The sequence below is a fragment of the Peromyscus leucopus genome, chromosome 9, assembly GCF_004664715.2.
Source record: "Peromyscus leucopus breed LL Stock chromosome 9, UCI_PerLeu_2.1, whole genome shotgun sequence".
Classification (NCBI taxonomy): domain Eukaryota; kingdom Metazoa; phylum Chordata; class Mammalia; order Rodentia; family Cricetidae; genus Peromyscus; species Peromyscus leucopus.
In genome coordinates, this window is record NC_051070.1 from 105,535,476 (window position 1) to 105,550,760 (window position 15,285).

Here is a 15,285-nt window from a genome sequence, read left to right on the forward strand (position 1 = left end):
TCCCCTCAGCATAGGATACTCCTGGGGTCTCATCCCCACCCTCAGCATCGGGTACTCCTGGGGTCTCATCCTCCCCTCAGCATAGGATACTCCTGGGGTCTCATCCCCACCCTCAGCATCGGGTACTCCTGGGGCTTCATCTCATCCCCCTCAGCATCGGGTACTCCTGGGACCTCATCTCATCTTCCCTCAGCAACAGAATGTACTCCTGGGATCTCATCTCATCCTCCCTCAGCATCGGGTACTCCTACAGTCTCATCTCATCCTCCCTCAGCATTGGGTACTCCTGGGTTCTCATCTCATCCCCCTCAGCATCGGGTACTCCTGGGGCCTCATCTCATCCCCCTCAGCACACTTCTATGTTCTGATTCAGCACCAAGAACTTTCCATCTTGAACCCCCGGATCTGTCTGTCCCAGCGTTTCCTGTGGTCACAGGAGTAAGTCCAACCCACCCACAGGCTCCCAAACCCAGCGACTCAACAGCTTCCTGAACGGCCTGTGATCATCGAGGGGCAGGAAGTGGTAGATACAGTATCTAAGCCTCCTCACCCTGGAATGGGACAGTTCTGAGGGATTGTTGCATAGGGTGGGGGAGGGGGATGGGCGAAGCCTCATTTACAGATTATATGGGTCATTGCCAAACAAAGGCGTTTCTTGTTTTTGTTTTGTTTTTCACAACTCGTTTTTGTTTTGACAAATCACAATTGACCAGTGTCACATGTGTATCATTTACTAATGCTGGTGACCTGGACCACTAACCCAGATGTCTCTACTAATCCCACACCAGGGTCTGCTCAAGGTGATAGGATCGAGGAGGGTAGCAGCGGCAGGCAGAAACACTGCCTTCTCTATGCACACTATGGTCCCTTTGTGGCGGTCAGCCTCTCCCTGGTTAGCTTTTCAGACTCCGGGTTTTCTTACACTGCCTTTGGATGGGTGACTTTTAACCAGGGCCCACACGACTCCCACATGTGGGGACTGGGAGGCATCTCTGGACATCATTCCTCCTCCCTCCTGTGTTGTTGTTCACAGGTCCCTTCCACAGGCCACCACTCTGTGTTCATGGCTCCTCACAAAGGCCTTTTAAGCAACTTTCCTTCCTTTTCAGCCCTCATGACTCCCTTGAGCCGAGGCTGGTTTTGCCACCTGGGATGCTGCAGCAAGGTGAGGCTGTGGATCCCTTGACTCTGGGTCTGCCATGAGCAAAGGCCTGGATGCCTAGAGCTCCTTACCTAGCTAGGGTTCTGTCTGGGCCACATCCTTCCAAGAGCTTGGCATCTTATTCAGAGCATTGAAATGAAGGCACACGTTTGCAGAATAATAGCAATGGAACTTCTCGTAAAGCAGCGCAGTGGTGTAGATCAGGAAGAAGTACCCTGTCAAGACTGACAGCAGCACAGTCTGGAGACTTGGCTTAGTGGTTAAGGACACTGGCTGCTCCTCTCCCAGGGGACTGGAGTTCTGTTGCGGGTACCTATGCAGGGCAGCTCAAAAAGCCTGTAACTCAAGCATGGGATCCTGCGCCCTCTTCTGGCCTCTGCAGGCACCTGCACATATGTGGCAGACACAAACATAAATACAAACTGAACCCATCTTAAAAGATCTTAAAGAGTGAGAAAGAACTCAGGAGTTCTGACTATTGTTTGGGGCTTTTTTTTTATGAGGTTCAAGCGAAGGAGGAATTCCGTTACCAGAGGTGTGATTTTAATTTTTTTTCTTCTCCTTTTCCTTTTCCTCTTCCTCTTTCTATTATTGTTATTGTTGTTGTTGTTGTTGTTGGCGGCTTAAATCTTGTTCTTTCCATTCCTATGTGACTAGCACCTACTGGCTGAAGACCTATGGGCACCCCACAGGGATCAGGGCCCTGCTTGAGCAAGCCTGAAGACCTTTCATTCTAGCTTTACTGTTTTTAAATCCAAGTGCCTCCACTTCCGTCTTTCCCACGATTTCAGCAGAGCCAGAGGCAAATAAAGGAAACTACAGGAACAATGAGTGAGAGCTGTGCTTTCTGGCTGGCTCGGCCGGCCTCAGAGACTCCACACTTCTCCCTGAAGCTGTGAGCGGAAGTCGAGGTCAGGTGCATACAGGACTGGAGGAGATACAGCTCTGCAGGGCAGCGCCTGGAAGGTGATGCAGTTTGTGTTTCCAAATCATCCATTCATAGAATCAACAATTGGCCTGTTTATGAAGTGCTCACTTGGCATGTATTTATATGTGCCTTCTGTGTGCCAGGCATTTAGCTGTGTTTTGGCTGCTTGCAGATTCCACCCACATGGAGTTCGTAGCCAGGGGGAGATAAATTGTGTTGAGTAAAACAGTCTATGGTGTGATTAAAGCTCACTCCCGCCTACCTGTTGGAACAGTCCCCTCCAGGATCTTCCTGCCTTTCAGAGTATTTCTTGTCCAGCATGGCGGCAAACACCTTTAACCCCAGCACTGGGAGGCAGAGGCAGGTAGAACTCTTAGTTCAAGGCCAGCCAAGGGTACACAGTGAGACCCTGTCTCAAAACCTCAACGCAAGAAGAATAAAAATTTCAAAAAATGTTTCTGTACACAAATCCTGAAGTTCAGATGGGGCCCTGCTCAGGTTTTATCTGGGTGACTTTGCTTGCAGAGAGGATGCCCCTTAGTGTCAGAATGAGAGGAACCGGAGACATGAAGTTATGCAGTGAGTGGGTCCCAAGCAGCCGCCAGCACAAAGAACAAAGCAGAGGCAGCAGCCGGGAGGGCAAGTATTCCTCTGGTCCCGCACCGGCCGATGGTAGCTGGCACGTGGCTGTGGTGTTCTGTTTTTCCCACCCACCGGCCCCAGGAAGCTGGATTGTACATGCACACTTTTCTCTGGAAATTAACCCCTGCCCCCTGCAGGCCCCGGGGTGGCTATGCACCCTGGTTTCCCACTGCGCTTCTTTTATATGAATCCCGAGAGCCAACTGTCCCTTCTGGGGCTATTGCTTTGATGGCAAGATTTGGAGGTTCCTTGTCATCTGAGTGAGTGAGTGAGTGAGTGAGCGGGTGGCACAGGGTTTGGGCAGGAGGCATTCAGCTGCGGTAAGGGAGAGGAAGGGCCATGAGGAAAGGGGATATATATACATGGCATGTTGATGAGTGCATGAAGCTGAGACGTGAACATACCCTGTGACTTTCTTCATTGGAGCACCCCTCTCTCTCTGAGGTCCCGCTCCCCTCCTTCCCGTGGCCAAATGAAGAGATGCTGGCCACTTCCCCAGAGCCTTTCTCTGTCAGGTGAGATGGACGAACAGGTGACGGGCAGGGAGGGGATGATGGCTCTGCTGTTGGAAGCAGTGGGCAGCTTTCACTTTTCGCCACAGGAAAGGTGACCCTGTGTTCCCTTGGTGACCCTCTGTTGGTGCCACGGGGTCTTGCAGCTGCCACAGTGCCCCGACAGCGTGTCTTCTCCCCCTTTCAACTATTTATGCCACACACTAACTGTTCCCAGCAGCAAGGGAAGACCTGGCAGTCCCTCCCCAGGCAGCTTCCCAAGCCCCATCTCTACCTCTCCTCCCCTCCCTTCCAATCCAACGAGCCCCTGTCTGATTTCCAGTAACCACTTCCCTGCTTCTTAGTTTATTATCCAAGTATGCCGACCTAGACCCTACAGTTAAGTCTTGCCTGTTTTAGAAAAATACGAATGCCTTTCAAATGCCAGCTAGTACATAAATCGTCCTTTAGTGCCCGCCCCTGTAATTTATTTGTTAAAGACTCAAATCATTTTTAGTTCCTCAAAGTTTGGGTTTATTTATTTATTTTACGTCCCGACAGCAGTTTCCTCTCCCTCCTCCTCCCAGTCCCTCCCCACAATGCCCTCACTTCCCCAGATCCACTCCTCTTCCTTTCCTTCAGAAAAGAGCAACCTTTCCATGGATATCGACCAGCCATGGCACATCAAGTTGCCATAAGACTAGACACCTCCTTTCCTACTAAGGCTGGATGAGGCAACCTGGAAGGAGGAAAGGTTCCCAGAAGCAGGGCACAGAGTCAGAGACAGCTCCTGCTCTTACTGTTAGGAGTCCCATAAGAAGACCAAGCCACATAACTGTCACATATATGCAGAGGGCTTAGATCAGTCCCATGCAGGCTCCCTGGTTGGTGGCTCAGTCTCTGTGAGCCCCTGTGAGCCCAGGTTAGGTGATTCTGTGGGTTTTCTTGTGGTGTCCTTGACCCCTCGGTCTCCTACAACCCTTCCTCCCCCTCCCTCACAGGATTTCTTGAGCTCTGCCTAATGTTTGGCTGTGGGTCTCTGCATCTGTTTCCATCAGTCTGGGGTGAAGCCTCTCTGATGGCAACTGGGTTAGGCATCAATCTATGAGTACAGCAGAATATCGTTAGGAATCATTTCATTGACTTTGGTTCTATCCTAGGTCTCTGGGCTGTCCAGCCTCTGGGTCCTGGCCCTCCAGGCAGGGTCAGGGTTCCCTCTCATGGCATTGGTCTCAAGCTGGACCAGTCACTGGTTGGCCACTCACCCAATTTCTGTACCACCTTTACCCCAGCATATCTTGTAGGCAGGACAAATTGTAGGCAAAGGTTTTGTGGCTGGGTTGGGGTCCCAGTTCCTCTACTGGAAGTCTTTCCTGGTTACAGATGGCCCATTCGGGCTCTGTATCCTCAAATGCTAGGAGTCAGCTAGGGTCACCTTCACAGTTCCTGGGAGTTCCATTGGACTAGCTTTCTAGCTTATTCCAGAGATGCCCTCCAACTCCAGCTGTATCCCCCAGTACTCTCTCCCTCCATCCTTCCCCCACCTTTTGCCTCCTGTTCCCAACTTCATTCCCCCACCTAGACTCCTCCTCCCATCGACTAGCAGCATCCATTCTATTTCCCCTTCACAGTGGGATTCATTGAGCCCTCCCTGTTACTTAGCTTCTCTGGGTCTGTAGATTGTAGCATGGTTATCCTTTACATTACAGCTAATATCCATCTGTAAGTGAATACATGCCATGTTTGTCTTTCTGGATTACATTTTTTTTATTTTATCATTTTATGTGTATGGGTATTTTTTTTAAAGATTTATTTATTTATTATGTACACAGAAGAGGGTGCCAGATCTCATTACAGATGGTTGTGAGCCACCATATGGATGTTGGGAATTGAACTCAGGACCTCTGGAAGAGCAGTAGGTGCTCTTAACCTCTGAGCCATCTCTACAGCGTCTTTCTGGGTTACCTTATTTGGGATGATTTTTTTTTCTAGTTCCATCCATTTGCCAGTAAATTTTTTTTAATTAAAAAATACATGTGTTAGGTTTATTGAAAAATACAGTCATAATCTAATGCCTAGAACATAGATGGTACGTTCATAGAGAATTGTTTAAGTATTAGTTTACAAGAATTATGTTTCATTATGTTGTTTTTTCCAAATAAAATTTGGTTTTATTATTTTTTCTCCTTTCTTCATCACCCCCAATACATTGTTAAAAGATTTTAAAATATATTGACTTGACAAAAATATTTTAAAATTTTGTTTCCATGGTGTCAAATTCAAAATATCGGTGACCCCCCTGCAGGAGGGCGGGCCGGGAGGAAGCCGAAGCGCGCTCTGTGGAACTGACGAGACCAAAGCTGCAGGAAAATGGACAGCGAGGTACAACGAGATGGAAGGACCTTGGATTTGATTGATGATGCTTGGCGGGAAGACAAGCTGCCATACGAGGATGTTGCGATCCCACTGAGTGAGCTTCCGAGCCTGAGCAGGACATCGGCGGCACCACAGAGTCTGTGAAAGAGCAGGAGATGAAGTGGACAGACCTGGCCTTGCAGTGCCTCCACGAGAACGTCCCACCGGCTGGAAACTGACCCTGGCTTTCTTTCCCATGGATCGGGTTTTCAAAACTATGTAGATAAAGCATGTTTCCTCTCTGTCTCCGAATTCAGATCTTTGAGTAATAAATCAACACTCAAAAATAAAAACAAATTCAAAATATCTAACAGAATGTCCAATGCTGAGGTCAATAGTATGATTTCTTTTATTATTAATTTAATTTTTTATTTTATGCATATGGGTGTTTTGTCTGCATGTGTGTCTGTGTACCAATTGTATCCCGGTGCTCATGGAGGTCAGAAGAGGGTGCTGCATCCCCTGGAACTGGAGCTGTGGGTGTTTGTGAGCCACCAGGTGGGTGCTGGACCAACTGGGTCCTCTGGAAGAGCAGCCAGTTCTCTTAAGCCCTGAGCCATCTCTCCAGCCTTGGGCTTCTTTAATTTATTTATTTATTTACTTTTTCTTATTAAGAATTTTTTTTATTCATTTTACATACCAACCACAGATCCCCCTCTCACCTCTCCTCATGCTTCCCCCAAGTTTCCCCACTCCAGCTCACCCCCATCCCCTCTTCCTAAAAGGTAAGGCCTCCCATGGGGAGTCAGCAAAGCATGGTATGTTCAGTTGAGGCAAGTACAAGCACCTCCCCCTGCATCAAGGCTGTGCAAGGTGTCTCGCCATAGGTAATGAGCTCCAAAAAGCCAGCTCATGGACCAGGCATGGATCCTGATTCTACAGCCAGGGGCCCCTTAAACAGACCAAGCTACACAATTGTCACGCTCACTCAGAGGGCTTAGGCCAGTCCCATGGAGGCTCCACAGCTGTGGGTTTAAAGTTCATGAGTCCCCACTAGCTTGGTTCAGTTGTATCTGGAAGTTTCCATCATGATCTTAATGCCCCTTGCTCATAGAATTCCTCTTCTCTCTCTTTGACTGGACTTCTGGAGCTCAGCCTGGTGCTTGGCTGTGGATCTCTGCATCTGTTTTCATCAGCTACTGGATGAAGGCTCTAGTTTCTTTGAGGCTGTGTGTTGTAGTCTGGTTATCCTTTGCTTTACATCTAGTATTCACTTATGAATGAGTACATACCATATTTGTTTTTCTGAGTCTGGGTTACCTCACTCAGCATGATATTTTCTAGTTCCATCCATTTGCCTGCAAATTGCATGATGTCATTGTTTTTTACTGCTGAGTAGTATTCCACTGTGTATATGTACAATATTTTCTTTATCCATTCTTCAGTTGAGGGGCATTTGGGTTGCTTCCAGGTTCTGGCTATTATGAATAATGCCAGCAGATTTCATGATGTCATTGTTTTTAACAGCTGAGTAATACTCCATTGTGTAAATGTACTACATTTTCTTTATCCATTCCTTCAGTTGAGGGACATCTAAGTTGTTTCCAGGTTCTGGCTATTACAAATAAAGCTGCTATGAACATAGTTGTGCAACTGTCTTGTGGTATGATGGAGTGTCCTTTGGGTAAATGCCCAGGATGATGTAGCTGTGTCTTGAGGTAGATTGATTCCCAATTTTCTGAGAAACTATCATATTCATTTCCAAAGTGGCTGTACAAGTTTGCACTCCCACCAGCATTGGAGGAGTGTGTCCCTTGATCCACATCCTCTCCAGCATGAGCTGTCACTTGTGTTTTTGATCTTAGCCATTCTGACAGGTGTAAGAAGGGAATCTCAGAGTCATTTTGATTTTCATTTCCCTGATGACTAAGGATGTCGAACATTTCTTTAAGTGATTCTTGGCCATTTGAGACTCCTCTGTTGAGAATTCTCTCTTTAGATATGTAACCCATGTTTTAATTGGATTATTTGGTTTGTTGACATCTATTTTTTTGAGTTCTTTATATATTTTGGTTATTAGCCCTTTGCCAAATGTGGGGTCAGTGAAGAACTTTTCCCATTCTGTAGGCTGCTGTTTTGTCCTTTTGACAGTGTCCTTTGCCTTACAGAAGCTTTTCAGTTTCATGAGCTCTCATTTATTAACTGTCAGTCTTAGTGTCTGTGCTACTGGTGTCCTGTTCAGGAAGTTGTCTCCTGTGCCAGTGCATTCAAGGATGTTCCCCACTTTCTCTTCTGTCAGGTTCAGTGTAGCTGGATTTGTGTTGAGGTCTTTGATCCACTTGGACTTGAGTTTTGTGCAGGGTGATAGATATGGATATTTGCATGCTTCTACATGCAGTCATACAATTAATCCAGCACCACTTGTTGAGGATGCTTTTTTTCCCATTGTATAACTTTGGCTTCTTTGTCAAAAATCAAGTGTCCATACGTGTGGATTTATTTCTGGGTATTTGATTAGATTGCATTGATCAACCTGTCTGTTTTTATGCCAATACCATGTGGTTTTTATTACTATTTTTCTACAGTAGAGCTTGAAATCAGGGATGGTGAAGCCTCCAGAAGTTCTTTATTGTTCAGGATTGTTTTAGCTATCCTGGGTTTTTTGTTTTTCCATATGAAGTTGAGTGTTAGTCTTTCAAGGTCTGTAAAGAATTGTGTTGGGATTTTTATGGGAATTGCATTGAATCTGTAGATTGCTTTTGGTAAGATGGCCATTTTTACTATGTTAACTCTACTGATCCATGAGCCTGGGAGCTTTTTCTATATTCTGATATCTTCTCCAATTTCTTTCTTCAAAGTCTTGAAGTTTTTGTTTTACAGGCCTTTCACTTGCTTGGTTAGAGTTACCCCAAGGTATTCTATATTATTTGTGGCTATTGTGAAGAGTACTGTTTCCCTAATTTCTTTCTCAGCCCATTTATTGTTCGTATATAGGAGGGCTACTGGTTATTTTTTTGTGTGTGGGGGGGTTAATTTTGTATTCAGCCACTTCACTGAAGGTGTTTATCAGCTGTAGTAGTTCCCTGGTAGAATGTTTGGGGTCACTTTTGTATACTATCATATCATTTGCAAATAGTGATACTCTGACTTCTTTTCTAATTTGTATCCCCTTGATCTCCTTTAGTTGTCTTATTGCTCTAGCTAAAACTTCAAGTGCTATATTGAATAGGTATGGAGAGAGTGGACAGCCTTGTATTGTCCCTGGTTTTAGTGGAATTGCTTTGGATTTCTCTCTAATTTGATGTTGTCTATAATAGACTTGCTGTGCATTGCCTTTGTTATGTTTAGTTGTGCTCCTTGTGTCCCTGATCTCTCCAGGACCTTTATCACGAGGGGTGTTAGATTTTGTCAAAGGCTTTTTTCAGCATCTAATGAGATGATCATGTGTTCTGTTTTGTTGTTGTTGTTCAGTTTGTTTATATGTGGATTGAACTGACAGATTTTCGTTTGTTGGACCACCCCTGTATCTCTGGGATGAAGCCCAGTTGATCATGGTGGATGATCTTTTTGATGTGTTCTTGGATTTGGTTTGCCAGTATTCTATTGAATATTTTTGCATTAATGTTCATGAGTGAAACTGGTCTGTAATTCTCTTTCTTTGTTGCATCTTTGTGTGGTTTGAGTATTAGGGTGACTGTGGCCTCATAAAATGAATTTGGCAATATTCCTTCTGTTTCTATTTTGTGGAATTATTTGAGGAGTATTGTACTAGCTCTTCCTTGAAAGTCTGGTAGAAATCTGTGCTAAAACCATCTGGCCCTGGACTTTTTTTGGTTGGGAGACTTTTAGTGACTGCTTCTATTTCCTTAGGGGGTCATAAGTCTATTTAAACCATTTATCTGATCTTGATTTGATTTTGGTAAGTGACATCTATCATGAAAATTGTCCATTTTCTTTAGATTTTCCAATTTTGTGGAGTACAGGTTTAACTATGGCCTAATGATTCTCAGGATTTCCTCAGTGTCTTTTAGGCAACCTTTTCATTTCTGGTTTTGTTAATTTGGATATTCTTTCTCTGCCTTTTGATTAGTTTGGAGAAAGGCTTGTCTATCTTGTTGATTTTCTCAGAGAACCAACTCTTTATTTCATTAATTCTTTGTACTGTTCTCTTTGTTTCCATTTTATTGATTTCAGCCCTCAGTTTGATTATTTCCTGCCATCTACTCCTCTTAGGTGTGTCTGTTTTTTTTTTTTTTGTTCTAGAGCTTTCAGGTGTGCTCTTAAGTTGCTAGTGTGAGATCTCTCCAATTTTTATGTAGGCACTTAGTGCTATGAACTTTACTCATATCACCACTTTCATTGTGTCCTGTAAGTTTGGGTATGTTGTGTATCCATTTTCACTGAATTCTAGGAAGTCTTTAATTTCTTTATTTCTTCCTTGACTCAGTGGTAACTCAGTAGAGAGTTGTTCAGTTTCCACGAGTTTGTAGGTTATCTGTTGTTGTTGAAATCCAGCTTTAATCCACAGTGGTCTGATAGGATACAGGGACTTATTTCTGTTTTCTTGTATCTGTTGAGACTTACTTTGTGATAAAGTATATGGTCAGTTTTGGAGAAGGTTCCATTAGTTTCTGAGAAGGTATTTTTTTTTTGTGTTTTGGTGAAAAGTTCTATAGGTATCTGTTAGGTCCATTTGAGTCATAATGTCTGTTAGTTTCATTATTTCTGTTTAGTTTCTCTCAGATGACCTGTCCATTGGTGAGTGTTATATAATAAAGTCTCCCACTATTAATGTGTGAGGTTCAATGTGTGACTTAAGCTTTAGTAATGTTACTTTTGCAAATGTGGGTACCCTTGCATTTGGGGCATAGATGTTCAGAATTGAGACATCATCTTGGTAGATTTTTTTCATTGATGAGTATAAAGTGTCCTTCCCCATCTCTTGATTAATTTTGGTTGGAAGTCTATTTTGTTAGATATTAGAATGGCTACACTAGCTTTCTTCTTGGGTCTATTTGCTTGGAAAATCTTTTTCCAACCCCTCACTCTGAGGTAATGTCTATCCTTGATGTTAAGGTGTGTTTCTTAGATGCAGCAAAATGATGTATCCTGTTTTCAAATCCATTTCGCTAGCCTGTGTCTTTTTATTGGGTAATTGAGTCTATTAATATTGAGAGATATTAATAACCAATGATTGTTAATTCCTGTTATTTGATGATGTTGTTGTTGGTAGTGTGTGTGTGTGTGAGTGTGTGTGTGTGTGTGTGTGTGTGTGTGTGTGTGTATTTCCCTTCTTTTGGTTTTGCTGGTATGAAATTTTTTATTTCCTGTGTTTTCTTGGGTATAGTTAATCTCTTTGGATTGGAGTTTTCCTTCTTGGTTTTGCCATGGAATATCTTGTTTTTTCATGTGGGTGATTGAAAGTTTTGCTGGGTATGGTAGTCTGGGCTGGAATCTGTGGGCTCTTTGAGTATGCAAGACATCTATTCTGTTCCTTCTGGCTTTTGGAGTCTCTGAGAAGTTGGGTGTAATTCTATTACAGGTCTGCCTTTATATGTTACTTGGCCGTTTTCTCTTGCAGCTTTTAATAGTCTTCTTTCTTCTGTGCATTCAATGTTTTGATTATTATGTAGCAGGGTGACTTTCTTTTCTTATCCAATCTATTTGGTGTTCTGTAAGCTTCTTGTATATTTATAGGCATCTCTTTCTTTAGGTTAGGGCAATTTTCTTCTATAACTTTGGTGAAAATATTTTCTGTGCCTCTGAGCTGGGAATCGTCTCTCTTTTCTATTCCTATTATTCTTAGGTTTGGTCTTTTCATAGTGTCCCAGATTTCCTGGATGTTTTGCTTTAGGAATTTTTTAGATTTAACATTTTCTTTGACCAATGTATCAATTTCTTCTATCGTGTCTTCTATGCTTAAGAGTCTCTCTTCCATCTCTTGTATTCTGTTGGTGATGCTTGCATTTGTAGTTCCTGTTCACTTACCTGTATTTTCCATCTCCAGGATCCCCTCAGTTTGTGTTTTCCTTATTGCTTCTATTTTCATTTTCAGGTCTTCAACAGTTTTATTCATTTCTTTTACCTGCTTGTTTGTGTTTTCCTGGGTTTCTGCAAGGGATTTATTCATCTCCTCTTTAAGGGCCTCTATCATCTTCACAAATTGAATTTAAGGTCATTTTCTTGTGCTTCAGCTGTGTTGGAATATCAGGGCCTGCTGTAGTGGGAGAGCTGGGCTCCAGTGGTGCCATATTGCCCTGGCTGTTGTTGGTTGTGTTCTTAAGCCGGCCTCTAGGCATTTGGGTTTGGGGTTATTATAGGTTATTATAGGTGCTGATTTCTGAGTTTTTCTTTGTTAAATGTTTCCCTTTGGTTTCTGTTTCCTCTCTTGTCTTCTGGCCTGAGTAGCCTAGGGTTCTGGTGATCAGCCAGTCTTCAGGTCCAGTATGGTGTCTCCACTGAGGTTTTTGAAGCCTGCATGACCTTTCGGGTTTTGGGTGCCACTGTTGCCTCTGGGGTTCCAAGTACCTGTGTGGCCTCTAGGGTTCTGGGTACCTGCTTGGTCTCTGGTGTTCCTATTATGGCATGGCCTCTGATAAAGCAGAAGTCTTCTGCTGAAGCTGTGGACCAGGATATGGAGCCCAGGGGAGGGGGTGCTGTTGGGTAGGCTTCAGGGGGTGTTAGCACGTGGTAGGTAGTGTTAGGGGTGTTAACTGGGGTCCCTAGCACCAGCATGGCCTCCGGTACAGCACAAGTCTTCTGCAGGAGTTGTGGTCTGGAATATGGAGCCTGGGGATGGGTACAGTTTGGGGCTGTTGGACTGGCTTTAATGAGTGTTAACATGCAGTGGACAGTGTCTTACCTGGGGTCCCTGGAATGGGCCTAGCCTCCAGTAAAACAGCAGGAGTTTTGGGCTGGAATATGGAGTCCAGGGAGGGGATCCAAAGTTTGGGTTTTGCTGATTGCATTCTCAAGAGGCTGGACATGACCATCTGCTGTATTTCCTGTAAACTTTAGCTGGATCTAGAGGGTCATCCACACTATATCATGGGTCAGCATTAGTACTTGATTCCCTTTTACAGCTGAACATTATTCCATTATACATCACATTTTGTTTATCTACTTGGTAAACCATAAGGAGGTGTTTCCACCTTAGGTCCATTATGCCCAGCACTGCTATAGACAGATGTGGACATATATTTGTTTGAAGTATTCATTAATTCTTTTGTATATAAACCTAGGGGTGGAATTGTGGGACCAAGCGGTAATTTTACATTTGACTTTGTAAGAAATCATCAAAGTGTTTTCTACAACTACTGTACCTTTTGCATTCCTATCCATAGTATGTGAGGGCTCTGCTTTCTCTGTATGTTCACCAACATTATTAGCTTCCAGGGATTGACTTTCTTCATCTCAGGGCATATGACATGATGCATTTTTGTGATCTTAATCACCAATGACCTTGCCTATCTTTGTACGTACTTATTGGCATTTATAGATTTTATTTGGAGAAATGAATATAAAATTCCTTTGTAGAGACTTTAACGAGAGTGTTTGTATCATTGAATTGTAAGTATCCTTTGTATTTTGGGTATCAGCACACTGATTTGAAAATAGTTTTTTCCTCCATTATGTAGGTAGTCTTTTCACTTTCTTGATACTTCCCATTTAATTTTTTTACTTTATGTATTGATCCAGTTCTGTAGGCTAGCATACGAAGTGGTGGTTCCCTCCTGGCATCTTTATACACACACGGCATTGAACTCTGTTCCCATTTGGTCCCAGCCTCCACTGTCCTCCATTATGTAAATTTTTTGATTTTTGTTGTTTTGAGACAGGGTTTCTCCATGTAGCTCTGGATGTCCTAAACTCGTTCTGTAGACCAGACTGGCCTCAAACTCATAGAGATCTGACACCTCTGCCTCCTGGGTGCTGGGATTAAAGGCATGTGTCACCACCAGTAGCCTATTTAAAAAAATATTTAATTCATTGCCATCCTGAGATTTCCTTGATGTAAAAAAGGTTATTATTTTAGGAAGTCCACATTTTTGTCTACCTTTTAGTTTACAGTTTTGGTATCCTAGCATCTATTGTTGAATCCAAGGTCATGAAGATATATTTCCATGCTTTGGTCCAAGAGTTTTATAATTTTAGCTCTTATCTTTATGTTGTCAATCCATTTTGAATTAATTTGTGGGCATTGTATGTGCCCCCAACACAGTTATTTCTCCATTGAATGCTCTTTGTACTTTGGTGAAGACCACCTTGAGATGTTCTGATACAAGAAAATATCGAGTAGAAATTTCTCCAGAGCAGTTTTCTGGCCTCAACAGAGGCAGAGACATTGGCTGAAGTAACAGGGCATGCCACAAGAGGTGCAGGCTGATGTCATTCCTACACCCATATAACCATTGCTCTTACACGTTGATGCTTATACACAAGCCATCTACCAGAGAATGGGCCAGAGCTTTTTCTTTTTTACTTTTTTTAAGTTATTTTTTTCATGTATTTTATATCCAGACTGCAGTTTCCCCTCTGGATTAGAGCTCTGTAAGACTTATGTTTCCTTGTTTCATAGAAGACAAAAATGCAAAGACTGGCCAGATACACTATATACTTGTTTCCAATCTATACAGACCCCAAAGCCCTCAGGATATGAGACGGCTGGAATCCAGAACATATTGTACCTCGTACTAGCATGGAGCAAGTGTGCCTTGAACCAGGAGTAGCAATTCAAAGGTCTAATGCTAGGAAAATTCCCAGGCTGGAAGATTCTCAGCCTTACAAGGCTGGACTCAGCAGTCAGGATCCACAGTGGCCCAGCGTTTATCAAGATGTCAGTCAGATGTCAGCAGCCACTGGGCCTCTCCTACAGTGTTTGGAGGACAGACTGGGGCCCAAGCAGCAGCAGTGTCAGGAGATACAATATGAAAGGCAGGTAGAGAGGAACTTGCTTCCCTAGAATAAAGCAGGAGGAAAAAATGCAGGCAGATGACAACTCCCAGCATGAAACCCACTAAAGCTAAATCAGTTTTGAAGAAGATGAAGTTGGAGCATTCACATTACCTAACGCCATGATTTATCACAAAGCTGCAGTAATCAGGTATGCTGCAGGCAGAAGGACAGACACATAGATCAAGGAAGAGAAAGGAGAACCTAGAAACAGACCTGAAACAATATTCCTGGCTAATTTTGACAAAGTACAAAAGTAATTCAATAAAGAAAGAACAATCTTTTCAGCAAGTCATATGATGCAACTGAACCTCCGCAGGCCAACAAAAGGAGGGGGCCTCAACCCAAATCTTACAAGAGCCTCAAAATGTAGCATGGATTTAAATGTAGGATGTAAAACCTTTGGCCAAAAAAAAAATCATATGAGAAAAATCTTCAAGGGACAGTTCCTAGACTTCAACCTCAAAGAGGCAAAAAAAAAAAAAAAGTAGATATATTGGAATTTATTAAAATTAAACTTCTTACTGTGTAAAAACTTAAGAGAGATAAGAAATTATTTGAAAACTACGTAGTATCAGATTAATATGGAAAACATAACATGCCCCAAACCCAACAATAAAAAATCCAATTAGAAAAGAAAAGACACAAATAGACTGCTCCAGTTTCAGTCTGATGCTATAATAAAACACTCTGGTCAACAATAACTAGAGGAGGAAAGGGTTTGATTCATCTTTGACTTCCGGGTCACAGTCCAT

The 15,285-nt window shown here is 43.2% G+C and overlaps 2 pseudogenes; both read left to right on the plus strand.

Annotated features, from left to right (window-relative positions):
• Positions 1 to 5,504: 5,504 nt before the first annotated feature.
• On the plus strand, positions 5,505 to 5,931 carry LOC114699315 (annotated as a pseudogene).
• A 6,380-nt stretch (positions 5,932 to 12,311) lies between these two features.
• On the plus strand, positions 12,312 to 14,540 carry LOC114699364 (annotated as a pseudogene).
• Positions 14,541 to 15,285: the final 745 nt, after the last annotated feature.